At 53.2% G+C, this 6,662-nt stretch overlaps 1 pseudogene; it reads left to right on the top strand.

Annotated features, from left to right (window-relative positions):
* The first annotated feature begins 1,066 nt into the window (after positions 1-1,066).
* On the top strand, positions 1,067-4,176 carry LOC122124636 (annotated as a pseudogene).
* The last annotated feature ends 2,486 nt before the right edge of the window (positions 4,177-6,662 follow it).

Raw genomic sequence — 6,662 nt, 5'->3', positions numbered from 1 at the left:
CTACCTCTTTTTAAAAACCTAACAGTAAGGACAGCCTAGGCCACTGTGGCCTCCAGATTTATCCCTTCGGCTTCTTCCCAGGCTCTTGGTACACAGCTCAGTGTATAGGATGCTTCAGTGTATAGGAATTTTCTGAGTTGACTGAGATGTTAATATATGGGAATACAACTGTTAGCTAGGATATGAGGGCAGTGGTAGCCAATGCAAACACAAATTAGGCTCTCCCTGCTTTTGAGTAGCTGGAAGTCTAGGGGAGAGAGTTATCTGTATATAGGAAAGAAGTAACCCTGACAGAGCAAATGAGCTGGGGTTTTATAGGTTAAATAAGAATTCTTCCAGGGAGAAGGGCATGAGCAAAGCGGTGATAAGAGAATGAGGTCAATGGGTCAGCGTGGCTGCTGGCTGGCAGGCAGGGGAGCAAGTACAGATAGAGAGGAATGGGCTGAGCTGCCACGGAAGGAAGCTGGAGCTTCCCCTTCAGTTGATGGATGAAGGAAAGGGAGCAGCCGTGCTGAGTGAGAAAGTAGTCAGGCTGATGTCCAGAAGCAACAGAGTTGCTGTGAGACTGATGCTCTGTAGGTGGGAAACATGATGTCAGGACTTGAACCCAAGGCTGCAGGAACTGAGGAGCCATCCAGTCGCCTCCATGTGGCATGGCTGTGGTGGCTGGGCCAGCTCCAGCTGGTCGCCTGTGTTGACTCATTATGGTAAAGCATAGTCAGTGAGAGCCAGCATTCTCCTGCCCAAGGATGAGGAATGGAATGAGGGCAGAGCTAGAGGGTGGGGATGTGGAGTCTGGCAGCTGAGCTGGAGCAGGGAGAAGAGGAAGGACTGGAAGGGAGAGCTGCCTCTGAGGCCCCCAGTCCTTGCTCCTGCCTGCTCTGCCTTGTGCATGTCAGGTTTGGGATGAGACTCTGGGAAATGAATGATGAGACTTGAGTTCTAGGGCAAATGGTCTCTCACTCGTTGCTGCCCCTAGTGGCGGAGAGAGTGAGTGCACAGAGCAGGTCTGGGACAGCCACCGCCCACCACTGGAGCCATGCTCTGAACAGCACCTGCTTGTCAGATGGAGCCCCAGCCAAGTCCAGCTTCTTTTCCTGGGCACCCAGGGAGGTCTACCGAGGCTCTGGGCTGTGTGGAAGCAGCTGTGTTCAGATGCACAGGCTGTCTCCCTTTGTCTCTGCAGGTTGCCTTTGTGCCTGCTGACTCTGACTTCCAAGGCGCCCTGTCCCCGAAGGCACTAGGCCTGCTGGAGAGCAGACTGTCTGACTTGAAGAGGTGAGTGCAGGGGGGGCCCCGTCCCAGCCTCCCATCAGGAGGAGAATGAAGGAAGCAGAGGGGAAAGTGTCCAGTCCAGTGGGGGAGCAGTATCTTCTATTTTCTCTCATGACCCAGCTTCCACTTTGCCTCCCCATTTCCTGAGAACAACCTGTTACACATCGTGGGCTGTTTCTCATTCTTGGTTCTGGGAACTAAGTATTATTATTCCCATTGCACAGAATCTGAGACTCAGAGAAATAGAGTCACCAGCCCCAAATCTCATGGGGAGTCATTGATAGAGATGAAGCCTGAATTCAGGCCTGATGTGCTTCTGACACATAGCCAAGATCACCCTGGCCTCTGCTGCCCTCTGGCTCTGGCTCTGAGGACTGAGCTTCAGAGATGCTCTGCTTGGCTAGGGGAAATTGAGAGCACCGGCCTGTCTCTGTCAGGGGACAGAGTGGACAGAGTGGGGTGGCAATGCAGTGGGAAGGCAACGCAGCCCCGGGAGGACTGTCCAGCTCTGCCCTAGGACCACCTGGGCCTAGAACCACCCTTGGTTTTCTTATCATTCTAGATTTCTAGCCTTTTACTTGTCACTTCCTAGTCCTGTGACCTTGGGCAGGGTAGTTTGTCTCTGACCCTCAAATACCAGAGGTGGGACCATAACGATAGAGCACAGGACACTGGGCTCTGCACCAGCAGCTGGGCTGGTGTACTGTGGGCTCAGGCCAGTTTCAGACCCTAAGGTGAGGTCTCCCCACCAGGCCTCCTGGCATCATAGGGAAGGTCAGAGGAGTTAACTATCAGAGCCTGGCAGGCCAGGAGACTACAACAATTGAGTGACAGCCAGGGCAGCCCATGTGTTCAAGGAAAAAGATGATGTCTGCCTGGAGCCTCAGCTTAGAGTCAGGGTCTGCTTAGAGACCCATGCACTTCCATGGAACTGGTCTCTATTTTGCCCTCATACCACATGGTTCCCTTTGTAACACCAAGTGAAGAAACGCAGGGCTGAGAGGCAGACTTGGGGCCCAGGCCCAGCTCTGCCACTGAATTTACTCACTGTGCGAGAGCTGCACCTTGTCACCTACGAATGGGTACAGGGAGAGCCCCTGGGGGCCCTTTCTGAGATTTGTGGGTTCTCATGTGTGCCCCCAAGGCACGCAGGCCAGGGGAGGGCACTGAGGCTGGCTGAGTGGATTGTTGCCCACCTGCCTGGTCTCTCCCTTCCTTCCTCCCTTCCTTCCTTCCTTCCTTCCTTCCTTCCTTCCTTCCTTCCTTCCTTCCTTCCTTCCATCCTTCTTTCCTTCCTTCCTTCTTTCCCTCCCTCCCTCCCCCCCCCCCTCAGCCCTCAGTCCCAGCTCCCCTTTGTCAGGCTATGGGAGGAAGCCACCTATAACCAGAGCCTGCCCACCTTTAGCCATATCCAGATGAAGGATGGGCTACAGCAAGGACCCCCGGCCCACTGCTGACCCCTGAACTGAAGTCAGGAGCCAGAGCTGGAGGAGAGGGTGGCTCTCGTGACGCTCAGAGCTGGATGGAGGCTGCCATGGTTGTCCACAGGAGTTTGGACCAGAACCAATGAGAAGGAACCCGAGCTCAGGGCAGGCAAGTGTGCAAAGGAGGGGAGGGCTGTTGGGTCACCAGGGGTGGAGGGCACTTGGGAGTGAGGGGCAAGCAGCAGGGGATGTGGGACACAAAGACAGCAGCAAACACATGAGCAGACTGTGCAGACGGGCCTAGCTGCAAAACCAGCTCTTCGGCTGTGTCAACTTGGCAATTCTCTTACTCTCTGGAGCCTCCGTTTCCCCAATGGAATAGTCATTCCACATACCCAGCTGTGTTGTGAAGCTTGTAGTAATACATTTCTGATGCCTGGCACACAGTAGGTTCTTGCTTTCTCTGGATGTTTGTCATGAGTGCTGGAGGACAAGGAAGCAGAGGACGTGAGTCCACTGCTGTCAACCTCCCAGTGACCACAGGCCAGGCTGTCCCCCTGCTCGCCTGTGTCTGCTTGCTTGTGACTGAGCTCCTGACTCGTCCACTTGTTTACTCATTCCACTGTTAGAACCTGGCACAAGCTCCCTTCTAGGCCTGCCTGGCCTCCAACTGCTGTAACTCTAGTCTTGTGGGGCAAACAGAAGAGATAACAGAGGGACTCCTGGGGTGACAAGTGTTGTGAGAGACCTGAGGAGAAGAGGGATGGCTGGAGATATGGATGACTGGAGGTGTAGTCTGCACAGTGATCTAACAGCCCTGTGTTGAGCACCTACCACACGCTGGACATTGTGCAATGTGCTTTGCACATTGTTATCAGCTATGACTCTCAGAAACAGGCTCAGCAGTGGGTACTCTTATTTCTACTCATCTTCCAGGGGAGGAAACTGAGGCTCAGAGAGGTGAGCTTTTTCTCCTCAGGCCTTGCAGCTGGTGGCTATGATCAGGACCCAGGCGATCTGACTCAGGGGACTCTTGACCTCCTTGTTTTTGCCCCTGCAGCCCCCCAGTTTGTCCCTTGGCTCTTGCGCCCTTGGCTTCCTTCCAAGATGAGCTGGACCTGGACTCCAGTGAAGGCAGCAGCCCTAATTCATCTCCAACTGACAGAGAGGAGCTACGCTCTTGGTCACAGAAGACACAGGCTCAAAGGGGCCCAATGGACCCCTTTCACAACTTTGCCCTAATCGATGACACCCCCACATTGGATGACACAGCCCCAGAGAAGCACACTCAGGATGCAGCCCAACTCCAAAGCTGGCAGCCATCTCTGAGAGCAAAGGAAAAGAAGAAGGATTCTCTAGTTCCAGGCCCCTTAGAACTCAAGGAGCAAGAGGAAGACTTGTACTATGGGCTGCCAGACAGCCCTGAAGCCCCCATCCCAGCAAGGAGCTGAACTTTGAGCCTGACACTCAGGGCTGAGGTGGTTCTCTGCTCCCCTATTTCCAGCCTGGCAGCTCTGCTAACCCTAAGTGACATGACTGGGCCTCAGTTTCCCTATCTGCCAAATGAGACTGGATGGAGAGTCAAAGGAGACAGAGGATGACTGGAGTGTTCTAAGAACTGTAAAGGTGGAGATAACGACTCTCAGGGGACCATGGCTCTTCCAGCTTCTTCCTGCTGGAAGAGCCAATGAGATTTGCTGAGATTTTCAGCAGCTGGCTTCTTGTCTCCTCAAATACGGCCTCTGACAAGACCCCTCTGTGGTGCTTTCAGGGCCCTGGTCCTGCATGAAGGGTTCCTTCCTAATCCATTTCGGTCCCCTGGTGGGTGGTGTGATCCATCCCACTTAGAGCTGACTGGGTTTGTTCCTGGTCCTGTCCCTTCTGGGGCTCCCATGATCCTTTAGTGGGATGCATGACTAACCTCCTCAGACTCTTGACTTTACTCTTGGACAACCCCCTACCCAACCCGCCCCTACCATCCCACCAATCCACACACATAATCATTCTACAAATTCTATCCTTATTCTGCTGCCCATGCCCTGGCCTAGCTGCCCTTCTCTATCAAGATGCCTTTTGATGAGTTGAAGGTAATTTTGCCTTTGCCTTTTTGCCTTACTGATATCCCAGCTTCCTAGCATAAGGGAGTCCTCACTTCCCGAGTTCCCCTGGGGAAAGGCACATTTCTCACTGTGGCTTGCCTCCTGCGTCCTGCTCTATGGTGCCACCTCAACCTTACTCACTTCAGTCTCCAGAGTTCTGGAGGCCCAGAATTGGTAACTTCTGAGCACATGTAGAGCACCCTAGACCCCTCAGACAATGCCACCACCTTGAGTTTCCAAATTTGTACTCACAGCCCCTTGAATCTCCAGTATTCACATTTCTTTTTTCTTTTGCCTGTTATAGTGCTTGAACTTGGGGCCTGGGATCTGTCCTTGAGTTTTTCTGCTCAAGGCTTGCTCTCTACCACTTTGAGCCACAGCCCCACTTGCAGTTTTCTGGTGGTTAATTGGAGATAAGAGCCTCATTGAATTTCCTGCCTGGGCTGGCTTTGAATTGGGCTTCCCAGATCTCAGGCTCCTGACTTCCTAGGATTACAGCCTTGAGCTACCAGCTCCTGTCTCACATTTTCCTCCCTTCCTCCCTCCCTCCCTCCCTCCCTCCCTCCCTCCCTCCCTCCTTTCCTCCCTCCCTTCCTTCCTCCTTTCCTTCCTTCCTTCCTTCCTTCCTTCCTTCCTTCCTTCCTTCCTTCCTTCCTTCCTTCCTTCCTTCTTCCTTCCTTCCTTCCTTTTTCTCTTTCTTTCAACTTCTCTTCCTTCTTCTTCTTCTTCTTTTTTTTTTGTTTGCTGTTAGCAGAGATTGAACTCAGAATCCTGTGCTCTCACTTGGCTTTTTCTTCATTGCTCCTATTTGAGCCACATCTCCACACCAATAGTTTTCTGGTTAATTGGAGATAAGCGTCACTGATTTGTCTTCCCAGTCTGGCTTTGAACATCAACTCTCAGATCTCAGCCTTCTGTTTAGCTAGGATTACATGCATGAGCCACCAGAACCTGGGTGGATGTTGACATTTCTCAATAATGTGCAGACATCTCAAAGCCAGGCAACAAGGCTTCAGGATAACATCAGAGCTCCCCTGAGACCACCAGGAGCAAGCCTAGGAGCAGGAAATTAAGCTGACCAGCCTGATTCTGTTTGTTTCAAAGGGCATTTGCTGAGCATCTGCCATGTCCCAGGTGCTCAGCTGGGGTCTTCAGGAGGAACGAGACATGAATTCTCCATGTGGCCATGGAGCCTAAAGGACTCACCACCCAGGGACCTTGCAAAGCAGAAGCAGAGATGGAAAGAAAAGGGCTGACACTCCAGAGGAACAGAGTGACAACTACGTATGCCTGGGGTCATTGAGGGGTCAAAGAGCCTGAGCAGCTGGTGCAGGTCTTGCTGTCACTGTCCATGGCCTTCCAGTCCCCCTGCTTCCTGTGGACTGGGCAAAGCCCTGGGCAGCCAGCCCTGAGCTGGGCCTGGTGCTGCTGACCCATAGCAGGTCTGCACACTCAGCATTCTGCCCTGGCTGCCTCAGAGTGGAGCCCTTTACCTGGGCTGGGCCTCTGCATGGAGGGTGGGGCCCCACCAAGGGAGGGAGGTACCCTGTAATATGTCCAAAAGGGCCTGTTCTCCCTAGATTACACCCTCCTCTCCCCGGGCCATTTCTACCTCTGCAGTGGCCGTGGTTAGCTCCTCCTCTGTACTGATGAGACCCAGGGTGGACATCCCTGCTCATGTCCAGGTCATGGTGAGGGGAGGTGCAGCCTGTTCCTGTGCTCTGCTGGCCAAGGTGGGGCACCTGTGACCCCATCAGAGAAGGCCCGCACCAAGGCCTGAAATAAAATCCCTGTCAACAGGAAAAGAGTCGCCTTTATTTACCTATAAATTAACTTCTGTGAAACACCCATGCTCTCAGGGCAG

Source organism: Dipodomys spectabilis, unplaced genomic scaffold (assembly GCF_019054845.1).
Source record: "Dipodomys spectabilis isolate Male_0828 unplaced genomic scaffold, ASM1905484v1 ptg000007l, whole genome shotgun sequence".
Classification (NCBI taxonomy): domain Eukaryota; kingdom Metazoa; phylum Chordata; class Mammalia; order Rodentia; family Heteromyidae; genus Dipodomys; species Dipodomys spectabilis.
This window is presented reverse-complemented; position numbering and strand designations above follow the sequence as displayed.